The sequence below is a fragment of the Bombina bombina genome, chromosome 5, assembly GCF_027579735.1.
Source record: "Bombina bombina isolate aBomBom1 chromosome 5, aBomBom1.pri, whole genome shotgun sequence".
Classification (NCBI taxonomy): Eukaryota; Metazoa; Chordata; class Amphibia; order Anura; family Bombinatoridae; genus Bombina; species Bombina bombina.
The window spans coordinates 662291161-662307171 of record NC_069503.1 but is presented as its reverse complement, the minus strand read 5'-3'; positions in this window follow the sequence as shown (position 1 = coordinate 662307171).

The window sequence follows — 16011 nt, the reverse complement described above, 5'->3', positions numbered from 1 at the left end:
AAGTAATATTGCATAAATATGCATTTACAAGTTTTCACCTACTTTACTGCAAAGGACTTCAATGCACTTATTTATATATATATATATATATATATGTCTGTATATGTATACATATGTTTTTATGTGTTTATACGCTTATATAGGTCTGTAAATACATAAATAAAAATATAAATGCATATGTTAACAAATATAAACATACATATACATATTTATACATTACTATTTATGTATCTCTATGTTAAAGCCCTTTGCATGCTTTTTTTTAACACGTGATAACTCACATCTTTGAGCCCTTTTAACTTTTAACTATCTATCTAGCTATCTATCTGTCTGTCTATTTATCTAGCCTTTTGATAGACGCTCACACTCTAGATACGTACAGAATAATACAGGTGCAATACAATAAATCTATTTTCTTGTTCTGTACAAAGTCAGCGAGGGAGAGAATCTACCAAATGACTTTGAATAATTATCAGCTTCGGTACATTTGTGGATAGCTTTTAAATGTGCTGCATTTAGATGCTGAAATATACATGAAATTTAGTTCACATCCTTTTAAAACCTGCCAGCAAAGTTAAAAAAAGAATACCTATAAGCAACTGGAAATCAACACAATAATTTAAAATGAGCCATCACATACACGGAGAAAAGTTAAAGAATTTATGGAATGTAATTTACAAGATCAACTAGAAGAGTTATCCAAACTAAGACCACAGTCCACAATGCATTCTTCCAATGCTTTTTTTGACAAACTACTACTTCTCCATTCTACTCATTTCCAGCAAACAAAGTGCTTTACTTCCTTGAAACTGGCTCATTCTTGTAATCTTGAATGAACAGGCTCTGTAGATTTCTGCCAGGGCTTGTGTCAATATATATAGCTTCTGAGTATTTGTCTATATTGATGTCTAAAACAGCACTAAGTAAAATAATATCTTTTAGGGATTAACAAACAAAAAAATACATTGTTGCAGAGCATTTTGGAATTTAAATATGGGAAATATCACATTTTGGGCTAGATTACAAGTGGTATGCTATTATTAGGGAGCACAATATTGAAATATTGCGCCCAAAGTTAAAAGTAAACGTGACCACACAGGCGCAAACTACATTTCACATAAATGGTAAGGACAAAATTAAGAGTAGCATCAAACACAACATAAATAAATTAAAAAAAAGTGTTACACTCATACATACACTATCTAATAAATATGATAGATATAAATCATACTCATAAATCATACTCATAGATATACTCATAAATATAAATATTAATACAAATAATACAAAAAAAAAGTTGCAAGGGTTCAAATGTAAATGGTATATGACAAGGTATTTGACTGATAAGGGCTATAATGTTTGTATATATATATATATATATATATATATATATATATATATATATATATATATATATATATATATATACAGTATAGATACACACTGGCCATTAGGTACACCTGATCATTTGCTTGGTAACACACATTTCTTATTAGTCAAACACATAGCAGCAACTCAATGCATTTTGGCATCTAGACGTAGTGAAGATGACTTGCTGAAGTTCAAACAGAGCATCCAAACAGGGAAGAAATGAGATTTAAGTGACTTTGAACGTGGCATGGTTGTTGGTGGCAGAATGGCTGGTCTGAGTATTTAAAAAACTGCTGATCTACTGAGATTTTCATGCACAACCACCTCTAGGGTTTACAGAGAATGGTCCAAAAAAGAGAAAATATACAGTGAATGGCAGTTGTGTGGACGACAATGCCTTGTTGATGTCAGAGGTCAGAGGAGAATGGGCAGACTGGTTCGAGACGATAGAAAGACAACAGTAACTCAAATAACCCCTCGTTACAACAAAGGAATGCTGAATAACATCTCTGAATGCACAACATGGTGAACCTTGAAGCAGATGGGCTACAGTAGCAGAAGACCACACCGGATGCCACTCCTGTAAGCTAAGAACAAGAAACTGAGGCTACAATTTGAATAGGCTCAACAAAATTGGACAATAGAAGATTGGAAAAACATTGCCTGATCTGATAAGTCTCGATTTCAGCTGCGACATTCAGATGGTAGGGTCAGAATTTTGCGTAAACAACATGAAAGCATGGATCCATCCTGCCTTGTATCAATGGTTCAAGCGTCTGGTGTTGGTGTAATGGTGTTGGGGATATTTTCTTGACACACTTTGGGCCCCTTAGTACCAATTGAACATTGTTTAAATGCCACAGCATTCCTGAGTATTGTTGCTGACCATGCCCATCCCTTTATGACTGCAGTGTACCCATCTTCTGATGGATACTTCAAGCAGGATAATGCACCATGTCACAAAGCACAAATCATCTCAAACTGGTTTCTTGAACATGACAATGAGTTCACTGTACTCCAATGGCCCTTATAGTCACCAGATCTCAATACAATAGAGCACCTTTGGGATGTGGTGGAACTGGAGATTTACATCATGGATGTGCAGCTGACAAATTTGCAGCAACTGCCTGATGCTATCATGTCAATATGGACAAACATCTCTGAAGAATGTTTCCAACACCTTGTTGAATCTATGCCATAAAGAATTAAGGCAGTTCTGAAGGCAAAAGGGGGTCAGGCCCAGTACTAGCAAGGTGTACTTAATAAAGTGGCTGATAAGTGTATGTATATATATATATATATATATATATATATATATCTAAATATGTGTATGTACATATGTATGTATATTTATATATATATATATATATATATATATATATATATATCCATATATATATATATACATATGTAAATATGTGTATACATACATGCATACATACACATACTGTATATACATACGTATATATATATATATATATATATATATATATATATATATATATATATATATATATATATATATACCAAGTTAAGGACAATCTCACTTGTATTATTGCCAAGGTGCACTGCAGAAAATAGTCCACAATTTGTCCAATGATGCAGGCACTAAATGTTCTTTAGTAAAATATAATAATTTATTTAATACATTTAAAAGACATACATGACGTTTCGGTGCATTCCTGCACCTTTATCAAATGTCACCAAAATAAATTTACAACAAATGACTTAAAAACTCCTAACAAACTTACTATACGATCGCCGCTGTTGTACTAAAGCAGGTTTATGGAGACTCTAAATATTGATGCCGGATCACTCGGATAACTTGCGCAACAATCTTGAGCTCCTACCTTCAGGAGTACCCCAGTGACGCTCCCCATCAATTAAACAATAAAGAAAAAATAAAAACACTCTATGTGACTAATAAAATACACATCTAACCCGTATTCCCTCAATCTGTGATAAATGTTCTACCTATTATAATACAGTTTTGTGCCCTAAGTCTATATCTAGCCTTTTTCAACTATATTTTTCAACTACCATTTAAACTAATTTAATGCACTTCTTGCCTCATAGGGTTATTGTAGAAACTATTTTTCACAGTGAGACCCATACACAACTCAAGTCCACAGGAATCCCAATCCATAGGGATATATCCACATAGTATATAATGCTTCATTTATTATTCTTCTTAGTAGAAGGGGCTAAAATCCAGGGAGGTATTCAGGCCTCTAGGTGTCCAATCTGTAAATCCATTTACTCTCACACTGAAGTAATAGCTTTCCTCGGTTGCCTCCCCTAGGCATAGGGGGTATGTGCATAGACTTCAGGCTTGAGACAGCATGTTTAAATTGACTACAGTGCTGTGCTACTAGTTGTTCAGATTCTCCTGTATGGAGTGCCTCACGTATAGCACAACGGTGATTCACCAGGCATTCCCGGAAGGTTGTTACCGTTAATGGTATGTAATGGTATGCTTAGGGGTAGCTCATTTCAGCATACACATAATAATCACAGGTTTGAAATCAGACATCGATTATTGTGCACTAGCACGTTTGTGATATATATGCTGATCTGCCCGTGCTCCAGGGTTTACATTGGAAAGACGGCAACAACCTTTCCAAAGTCTTTTAAATGGATTAAATTAATTATTATTTACTAAAGACCATTGAGTGCCTGCATCATTGGACGAATTGTATGTATATATATATATATATATATATATATATATATATATATATATATATATATATATATATATATATATATATATATATATATACAGGGAGTGCAGAATTATTAGGCAAGTTGTATTTTTGAGGATTAATTTTATTATTGAACAACAACCATGTTCTCAATGAACCCAAAAAACTCATTAATATCAAAGCTGAATAGTTTTGGAAGTAGTTTTTAGTTTGTTTTTAGTTATAGCTATTTTAAGGAGATATCTGTGTGTGCAGGTGACTATTACTGTGCATAATTATTAGGCAACTTAACAAAAAACAAATATATACCCATTTCAATTATTTATTTTTACCAGTGAAACCAATATAACATCTCAACATTCACAAATATACATTTCTGACATTCAAAAACAAAACAAAAACAAATCAGTGACCAATATAGCCACCTTTCTTTGCAAGGACACTCAAAAGCCTGCCATCCATGGATTCTGTCAGTGTTTTGATCTGTTCACCATCAACATTGCGTGCAGCAGCAACCACAGCCTCCCAGACACTGTTCAGAGAGGTGTACTGTTTTCCCTCCTTGTAAATCTCACATTTGATGATGGACCACAGGTTCTCAATGGGGTTCAGATCAGGTGAACAAGGAGGCCATGTCATTAGATTTTCTTCTTTTATACCCTTTCTTGCCAGCCACACTGTGGAGTACTTGGACGCGTGTGATGGAGCATTGTCCTGCATGAAAATCATGTTTTTCTTGAAGGATGCAGACTTCTTCCTGTACCACTGCTTGAAGAAGGTGTCTTCCAGAATCTGGCAGTAGGTTTGGGAGTTGAGCTTGACTCCATCCTTAACCCAAAAAGGCCCCACAAGCTCATCTTTGATGATACCAGCCCAAACCAGTACTCCACCTTGCTGGCGTCTGAGTCGGACTGGAGCTCTCTGCCCTTTACCAATCCAGCCACGGGCCCATCCATCTGGCCCATCAAGACTGACTCTCATTTCATCAGTCCATAAAACCTTAGAAAAAATCAGTCTTGAGATATTTCTTGGCCCAGTCTTGACGTTTCAGCTTGTGTGTCTTGTTCAGTGGTGGTCGTCTTTCAGCCTTTCTTACCTTGGCCATGTCTCTGAGTATTGCACACCTTGTGCTTTTGGGCACTCCAGTGATGTTGCAGCTCTGAAATATGGCCAAACTGGTGGCAAGTGGCATCTTGGCAGCTGCACGCTTGACTTTTCTCAGTTCATGGGCAGTTATTTTGCGCCTTGGTTTTTCCACACGCTTCTTGCGACCCTGTTGACTATTTTGAATGAAACGCTTGATTGTTCGATGATCACGCTTCAGAAGCTTTGCAATTTTAAGAGTGCTGCATCCCTCTGCAAGATATCTCACTATTTTTGACTTTTCTGAGCCTGTCAAGTCCTTCTTTTGACCCATTTTGCCAAAGGAAAGGAAGTTGCCTAATAATTATGCACACCTGATATAGGGTGTTGATGTCATTAGACCACACCCCTTCTCATTACAGAGATGCACATCACCTAATATGCTTAATTTTGACATTCAAAAACAAAACAAAAACAAATCAGTGACCAATATAGCCACCTTTCTTTCCAAGGACACTCAAAAGCCTGCCATCCATGGATTCTGTCAGTGTTTTGATCTGTTCACCATCAACATTGCGTGCAGCAGCAACCACAGCCTCCCAGACACTGTTCAGAGAGGTGTACTGTTTTCCCTCCTTGTAAATCTCACATTTGATGATGGACCACAGGTTCTCAATGGGGTTCAGATCAGGTGAACAAGGAGGCCATGTCATTAGATTTTCTTCTTTTATACCCTTTCTTGCCAGCCACGCTGTGGAGTACTTGGACGCGTGTGATGGAGCATTGTCCTGCATGAAAATCATGTTTTTCTTGAAGGATGCAGACTTCTTCCTGTACCACTGCTTGAAGAAGGTATCTTCCAGAAACTGGCAGTAGGACTGGGAGTTGAGCTTGACTCCATCCTCAACCCGAAAAGGCCCCACAAGCTCATCTTTGATGATACCAGCCCAAACCAGTACTCCACCTCCACCTTGCTGGCGTCTGAGTTGGACTGGAGCTCTCTGCCCTTTACCAATCCAGCCACGGGCCCATCCATCTGGCCCATCAAGACTCACTCTCATTTCATCAGTCCATAAAACCTTAGAAAAATCAGTCTTGAGATATTTCTTGGCCCAGTCTTGACGTTTCAGCTTGTGTGTCTTGTTCAGTGGTGGTCGTCTTTCAGCCTTTCTTACCTTGGCCATGTCTCTGAGTATTGCTCACCTTGTGCTTTTGGGCACTCCAGTGATGTTGCAGCTCTGAAATATGGCCAAACTGGTGGCAAGTGGCATCTTGGCAGCTGCACGCTTGACTTTTCTCAGTTCATGGGCAGTTATTTTGCGCCTAGGTTTTTCCACATGCTTCTTGCGACCCTGTTGACTATTTTGAATTAAACGCTTGATTGTTCGATGATCACGCTTCAGAAGCTTTGCAATTTTAAGAGTGCTGCATCCCTCTGCAAGATATCTCACTATTTTTGACTTTTCTGAGCCTGTCAAGTCCTTCTTTTGACCCATTTTGCCAAAGGAAAGGAAGTTGCCTAATAATTATGCACACCTGATATAGGGTGTTGATGTCATTAGACCGTCATTAGACCACACCCCCTCTCATTACAGAGATGCACATCACCTAATATGCTTAATTGGTAGTAGGCTTTCAAGCCTATACAGCTTGGAGTAAGACAACATGCATAAAGAGGATGATGTGGTCAAAATACTCATTTACCTAATAATTCTGCACTCCCTGTATATATATACCAAACTGCTACTGCCCTGTTAAAAAGTGTTGAAGGCTACAACCTCGGCCCGATGACGTCACTGATGCGTTTCAGGTGTTACCCGTAGTCATAGTTACCATCATGGGGTCTAGCTCACCCTAAATAGGTATAGATTCAGGTGTAAGCCTTTAAGTAATGTTAAACGATTAACACTTTATGAACACAGCTTTACCAATATCGATATACTTATACCATTATTTACATAATATGAATATTTTGGCACCATATTCTACACAGTTAAACAATTACTCACATCTAAACAATAATGTTTATATATACAGATTTAAAGACTCTTGACAATAACCCAAATCAGAATCAGATAATAAAAATGACCTAATATAAAAGATATATATTGTTGCAAACCATCCGGCCACAGTTTTCAGTACTTTTCACACTCTTAATTTTATACTGCTAAATTCACTATATTAGAGAGCGACTGCCATATATAACTTCATATTTATATTTATATACCTGGAATGGCTTAAATTATGAGAACTATTAAAATCATAACTGATTACATATACATAAGATGGTACACTACTCTATCTTAATATATCTCAAATACCCTATATTCCATTTATGGTCATCAAAATCCTATATATACTACACTACAATGATTAACTGTTTGCTAAAAATGGGAGCTTTAGTGTACAGGTACAGAAATGATCATGGTTGCCTCTGGATGATCAGCCTTTGCATATATTATCATGTAACCCTTAAACTCAAATAATGCATTTAATTTAATTTAAATTTAGTGTGGAGAGAAAATTCAAAGTCAAGAAATATGGAGCTTTCAATATTAAATATATATTTTTCTCAATGTGGAGCTGTCAATACTAAATATATATTTCTCAACCAATTAGTACATAAGTTACTAATACATTCTCTTATAGTACAAAATGTGTGAAACTGATAAAGACTCATTACTTTTGGTGTAATAGATGTATATATATATATATGTCAGTGACTTCACTCTCAGTGATTAATCAAGTCAAAAGTAGAGTTGTATCCCTTAGGGATACGTGTCTGCAATGTGAAAATCCAAAATGCCTCATGTCGATATAGGACTTTTTCTCTGTCACCTCCTCATTTTGGTGGTGACACTCTCTCAATTGCCTGCCATTTTAGGGTACTCACATTTTTATGATGGTCAAATATAAAATGAGAAGCAAGTGCCGAGCAATCTTTTCCATTCTCAATATTATTTAAATGCTCCCTAATTCTCGACATCACCTCACTAGTGGTGAGTCCCACATACTGCTTCCTGCACTGTACACATGTCACCAGATACACAATGTAGTTCATAGAGCAATTCACACATTGTAGTGTATCATACTCGTTCCCTGTTACACAAGAAGAGAATTTGTCAGTCACAATGATGTGTTCACATGCTTTACATTTTTTCCTTCCACATCTGAAGGTGCCCTTATGTGCAAGCCAGGAACTACCCCCTCCTGTTATCACAGATGGCAATTGAGTTGGTGACAAAATATTGCCAATTGTCACACCTCGCCTATATGAAAACCTGCATCCCTGTTCAATAAAGGGTTTCAACTTATTATCAGCCAGTAAGATAGGCAAATGTTTCCTCACTATCTTGCAAACACTACTGAACTGATTACTGTAATTCATGACAAAGATTGTCTTATTCTCTTCCTTACCTATTTTTATATTTTTGTATTTATCGAGTAGTAGACTACTCCTAGTGCAGTGATCTTCCTCACTCTTTGCTCTTTTGATCACTCTATTAGAGTAGCGCCTCTCTTTTAGATGAACTTTCAGTATTTCACTCTCTCTTCGATATATCTCAGGGTCGCTTCAATTCCTCTTAATATGAAGGAATTGTCCCTTAGCTATAGCAAAAGGAACATGGGCTGGATGATAACTAGCCGCATGCAAGAGTGTGTTTTTAGATATGGGCTTTCTATACAGCTGGCTTTCAATTGCGTTATCATTATTGCCCACCAGAGTGACATCTAAGTAGTTAATCCTATTCTCATTGAATTCCATAGTAAACTTCAGATTAACATTGTTGATGTTTAAATATTCAACAAAAAGTAATGCTTCCTCTCTGCTGCCTGACCAAACAAAATTCAGGTCATCTGTAAATCATCTATAGACTTTGATTTTATCCCTGAATGGATTCTTACCTCCAAAGATGTGGTCAGCCTCCCACCAACCTAAAAATAGGTTGGCGTAGGATGGGGCAAATTTCGCCCCCATCGCCGTACCACATCTCTGGAGGTAAAAAACATCCTCAAAAGAGAAGAAATTGTGTTCCATAAGAAAACGTACAACCATCAAATGTACTCTCTTTGTTCAAGTGTATATTCAGTTTTACTTAAGAAAACGTCAACTGCTGTAGTTCCATGTTCGTGTGGTATCGTAGAGTATAGCCATACCACATCGACCGTTAGCCAGCTATAATGCGGTTTCTATTCCACCTCCTCGAGTATATTGAGCAAATGTTTGGTGTCCCCTAAGTGGCTCCATAAACCCTTCACCAGGGGTTGTATTATGGAGTCTTTCCACTTAGACAGAGGTTCTAGGAATGAACCGATCCCTGACACAATCGGTCTACCCCTAATGTTATCTAAGGATTTATGAACTTTGGGTAAATGGTGGAAGAGGGGAGTCTTAGGATACTTAACTAACAGAAACTGTGCTGTTTTCTGATCTATAAAGCCTTTCTCTATCCCCTCATCCACCATTGACCCAATCTGTTGAGCATAAATCCTGGTAGGGTCCCTGCGCAGTTTGGAATATGTGTCCTCATCCTCAAGTTGTCTAAGGGCCTCGGCAATGTATACACTCCTTTGTAGCACTACTGTGCAGCCCCCTTTGTCCAATTTTGTTTTTAAGACTAGTGGTAGTAGCTTGTATAGCTCTTCTTGTATTCAAATTCATATATTTCCTTTTATATTTTATATATTTATATTCTGGGTTTGTCAAGTTGTGGAAGTGTGGCACTCATTAAGGATACCCACAGGGCACCATCGGAGTACTCATATCAGGAGACAAACGTGTAAGGTATTTTTTGTATACTGTAAGTCTGGATTCATGATTTGCAGAGCTCGGAGATCTGAACCAGCGGCGAGAAAGAGGATCTTTACGCCCGCACAGAGGGATGACAGAGAGGACGGACTTTACCCATTAGTAAGTGACACTTACTTGCTTTATTTGATTGGCTACTTTGGGTATTCAAATTTAACATATAGACATGTTTATATATACACGCAAAGTCGCTATGACTGTCATAAGAGTGGTACGATATTGTTACAGCCTCCTAAATTGAATCACAGTCCATATTGCCTGGATCCTGCTGCTTTTTATTGATTAGCGACTTGTGTGTGTGTGGTTGCTGTTTATGTTCTGTAAATATTTTACATTCCAATGTTCTTCACATAGGGGAAAATGTTTCATGCATTTTGAAATAGATATTCCTATATAGATATTTCTATGTATACGTACATTGGAATGTAAAATATTCATAACCATTTTTGGGTTAGCTCAGTTGGTCTAACACAATGTCAGGTTTGCTTGCGAGCAATAAGTGCTAGTTTTTTTTTTTTTTGTGTGCTCCATTGAAGCCTATGGGGAGAAGAAGTTAACACATTTGCAATACCCGAAGTCCTGAAGTTAGCTTGAATCAGCTTTCACTCCAGTGCAAATAATTTTCAACTTGTAATATGTGGGCTAACCTACGCACGTTTAAAGTTTACTTTTAGCGGTGTTTGCACACAAGCAAAAGCACTAAAAAGCGCATCACTTGCTATCTGGCCTTGTGTTAATAATATTAGCAGATGGATTATAATGGATTCTTTATAGGGGAAAGTAGACAGAAAACACCTTGTAATAACATTACTAACATTTTCTGCAGTTTTCGAATAGATTAACCTATTGGCAGATAATGAAGTTTATTATCATCTTCTTTGCTGTTTTTTTTTCGCAATGGTCAAACTCCAACCACCGCATTTCTTATTTGAAGAAGCAAATTCAGACTTACATCTGGAGAGGACAGAGCTTTTTCTTGTTACTGTGTAAACAAAATATCCAGTGTGTGTCTTCTGCAGAAAATATAAAATAACCCACTGCAACATTAGGAAAAGATATGTGGCAGGATTGGGCTCCTGAAGTTTGCCATGTACTCTTTCATTTTTAGGACCGTTAAACACAATGTTTAAACTTAAATTACAGGAATATTAGGCAAAATAAATAATGAATGTGTATTGCAAAGTTGCTTTACTACTTATAGTTAAAGGGACAGGAAACTCCAATTGTTTTCTGTTATGATTCAGATAGAGCATTCAATTTTAAACAATTTTCCAATTGCTTAATGGGACAGGAAAGCAAAAAAATATTCTTTCTTGATTCAGACACAGCATACAGTTTTAAACGACTTTCCAGTGTAATTCTATTGTCTAATTGTCTAATTTGCTTAATTCTCTTGGTATCCTTTATTGAAGAAGCAGCAATGCACTACTGAAAACTAACTGAACACATAAGTAAACCAATGATAAGAGGTATTTCTGTGAAGCCACAAATCAGCTGCTAGCTCACAGCTCCCGAACCTAACTAGGTAGGTTTTTCAACAAAAGATACCAAGAAAATAAAACAAATTAAACAATAGAATTACACTGGAAAGTTGTTTAAAACTGTATGCTGTGTCTGAATCAAGAAATAATATTTTTTGCTTTTATGTCCCATTAAGCATTTTATATTACAATCTCAAAGTGTTTACTATCCCTTTAATATACAGACTTCATGTGAAAAGTACTTGTGTGGATTAAAAATAAAACAGTAGTAATTTACAACAATGTGCACTTGTTATTAAAGGATATACACCGCTAATCTGTTGCCCCCAACATCGCTGACACCTGCCTACAGTTATTAACCCCTAATCTGCCGCTCCCGATATCACCGCTACCTAAATAAAATGATTAACCCATAATCTGCCGCTCCCGATATCGCCACCACTATACTACATTTATTAACCCCTAAACCGCCAGCCCCCCACATTGCAACAAGTTAAATTAAACTATATTAACCCCTAAACCTAACCCGAATGTAATTAAACCTAACCCCTAACGTAATCCTAACCCTAACCCTAACACCCGCTAACTTTAACATAATACAAATATAGCTAAATTAAATTTACACTTATTAACTAAATAAACCTATTAACCCCTAAACCACCAGCCCCCACATTGCAACAACCTAAATTAAACTATTAACCCCTAACCCCAACGTAACCCTAATCTTAACGTAACCCTAACACCCCCTAACTTTAACATGATACGAATATAGCTAGATACAATTTACACTTATTAACTAAATAAACCTACTAACCCCTAAATCACCAGCCCCCCACATCGCAACAAACTAAATTAAACTATATTAACTCCTAAACCTAACCCCCCTAACTTTAACATAATTAAATTAGATCTAAATTAAATTTACAATTATTAACTAAATAATTTCTTTTTAAAACTAAATACTTACCTGTGAAATAAAACCTAAGCTGCCTTACACTAAAACCTAATATTACCAAAAATAAAAAACTACCATTACAAAAAAAAAACTATCATTACAAAAAAACAAAACAAAATTATCAACAACAAAAAAAGATTAATCCTATTCTAATACCCTTTAAAAAAAACACCCTAAAATAAAAAAAAAAACTACTCTAGAATAAACCAAGGGCCCTTAAAAGGGCCTTTTGTAGGGCATTGCCCTGAGATAAACAGCTCCTTTACTTTAAAAAAAAAAAACACCCCCTTAAAATATACATTACACAAAATAACAAACAAATTATCAAAAATAAAAAAGAATTACACCTAATCTAATAGACCTATCAAAATAAAAAAGCCCACCCAAAATAAAAATAAACTCTAGCCTACAATAAACAACCAATGGCCCTTAAAAGGGCCTTTTGTGGGGCATTGCCCCAAAGTTATCATCTCTTTTACCTGGAAACAAAATACAACCCCCCCTGTGATTAGAGTGGGAAGTGATGTCACCAGGTTGGGGCAGGGCTTAGGCCATTTGTCTGTGTCGCAGTTACTTAGTGAGATCAATGCTACCAGATGTGTGTTTCCATGCTCTACAATAAAATAGAGTTGTACCATCTATTCTGTGTGCCCAAAAGAAATGTGATTCATGAGAGAGCTTGTTTTCATAAACGTGCTCAGCGAGTGGGAGAATCTGTGGAGTCATTTATGCGCAGCTTGTATGAACTAGCTGAGTTCTGTGAGTTTGGTGTTGCTAAAGAATAGCAAATCAGAGACAGAATAGTCATAGAAATTGCAGATGCTGAAGTCTCACTGAAGCTACAGTTAGAGTCTGATTTAACATTAGATGGGGCTATTAGGATGGCCTGCCAGAGTGAACTGGTGAAAAAGCAAAGTACTGATCTGAGGTCTGAGAGTATTGTGGATGAAGTGCAACAGTTCAGGAGAGCTGCTACTGAAAGGCACAGTGTGAGAGGTAGACCAAGGGAAGCAGATAGGCCCAGAAGTGTATGGGCGCAGCATGCCCGATGCACACGGTGCAACCGTGCCTATGATCAAAGTGTTATATACCCTGCTAAAGACAAAAGATGTAGAAAATGTAACAGGATGGGCCATTTTGAAGTGGTGTGTAAGACTGAATATATTAAGGAGATGCAGGTGGATAGCGACCAGGAGGGTCAAGAAGTGTCCTTTGTGGGGTCTGTTGTTGAACGACTGGGTTCAGAAGATGATTGGAGGGTTACTCTTACTGTAATGGGAGCCAAAGTTGCCTTTACGATTGACACAGGAGCAGATATCACTGTAATGTCTCTTGCAGCATTCATAAAACTGCCTCGACAGCCCCAGCTGGCGAAAGTTACAAAAAAAGTCCATAGTCCTGGTGGCCGCATTGATTGTGCGGGGAAATTTCTTGCCAGCTGCGTGTACAAGCAAAGGAAATTCACCATGTGGGTGCATGTGATTAGAGGTCAGTGTGTTAACAACTTATTGAGCAGAAAAGCAGCCTGTGGTTTGGGCCTAGTAGCCAGAGTGAATGAGATCTCAGAAGATATGTTTGATGAATTGGGCCTAATGAATTGCAACCCAGTCCGTATATCACTTAAAGGTGATGCAGTCCCATACAGCATTACCACTCCCCGTAGAATTCCGTTCCTGCTCATGCCTCAAGTGGAGAAGGAGCTTCTGCATATGAAGAATATGGGGGCTATTAAAGAGGTTGTTGAAGCAACTGACTGGTGTGTCCCCATTGTGCCTGTTGCGAAGAAAAATGGGAAGGTACGCATATGCGTAGACTTGAAAAGGCTGAATGAGGCGGTGAAGAGAGAGAGATATGTGCTGCTGACACTTGAAGACATAGCTCCTTAATTGGCTGAGGCGAAGTTCTTCTCTACATTGGATGCTTCTAGGGGCTTCTGGCAGATACCTCTAGATCCAAAGTGCCGCAAACTGACTACCTTCATTACACCAGTAGGTCGGTTTTGCTTTTGCAGACTCCCCTTCGGGATATCCACTGCTCCTGAAATCTTCCAAAGAGAAATGAGTTCTCTCCTAAGAGACCACATGTGCAAGGCAGTCTTCATGGACGACATCTTAGTGTATGGGTCTACATTGGAGGAACATGATCAGCGATTGAGCTGTGTGCTGCAGACTATCAGAGAGTCCGGGCTGAAGCTAAACAAAGAGAAATGCCATTTTAGGAAAGCTGAGTTATGTTACTTTGGGCATATCATCAATGGGGATGGCATCAAGCCAGACCCCGAGAAAATTTGTGCTATTGAACAGATGAAAGGTCCTTCTGATGTACATGAGCTGAGACAAATATTGGGCCTTGTAAAATATGTGGGCAGGTTCCTTCCAGATTTATCCACAATACTGCACCCTATCACAGAGTTGCTAAAGAAAGATGTTGCCTGGGTCTGGGGACCTTCACAAGAAGAATCTTTTATGCAGGTCAAGTCCCTGCTGGGGTCTGCCCAAGTGTTAGGGTTCTACGACCCTTCCAAAAAGACTGTGCTGATGCGAGCAGTTATGGATTAGGGGCCGCCCTCCTGCAGCTGAATGAAAACAAACTACAGCCCATCACCTACTGTTCCTGCACACTGGCGGCTGCTGAGTCAAAATACGCCCAAATTGAGAAAGAGTGCCTGGCTGCAGTTTTGGCCTGTGAGCGCTTTCAGCGTTACCTAGTGGGTTTAGAGAAATTTAGTCTGGAGACTGATCATAAACCACTAGTCCCTCTAATCAAGCCTGGATGTCTTTAAGTTCTTACCAGTCAGAGAGGTCACAGCTCACGGAACTTGATGAGTTGGTGCTATTCCAGGATCGCATTGTTATTCCTGTCAGCATGAGGCAGGAGATGTTAAACAGGATTCAAGATGGCCACTTAGGCATTACAAAGTGCAGAGAAAGGGCAGCTATGGCAGTATGGTGGCCTGGGATCAGTTAGGACATTTCAAGTCATGTATCTAATTGTGACTTTTGCCGGGATTGCCGGCCTACTCAGAGAAGGGAGCCCTTGATTTCTACTCCGCTGCCTGCAGGCCCGTGGCAGAAAATAGCTGCTGATTTGTGCGAACTGCACGGGAAAAAGTTCCTAGTCGTGATCGACTACTATTCCAGGTATTTGGAAATTACACCTTTGAATGAAATCACAAGTCAAGCCGTTATCACTCGTCTCAGAACTTGTTCGCTCGGTGGGGCATAACAATGGAGTTGGTGAGTGATAATGGAATGCAGTTCGCTTCAACAGAGTTCAGTTCTTTCAGCAGAGAATATAATTTTATACATTCCACGTCAAGTCCACATTACCCGCAGGCTAATGGAATAGCTGAAAGGGCAGTTCAAAAAACAAAATTCATTTTGAAGCAATCTGAGCCGTACCTGGCCCTCTTGTCCTATAGGGCGACTCCCATTCAAGCCACGGGGTTTAGCCCGGCACAGCTGATGCCAGATTTGCACCACCTTACCCTCTGTGGGTGTCTTCCAGCCAACTAGCTCTATTCCTCGGGACGAAGTCCTTAGGAAGAATGAAAAGGCAAAAAGGGGCTATTGATTCTTCTACGACAGGAGACATTCTGTGAGGCCC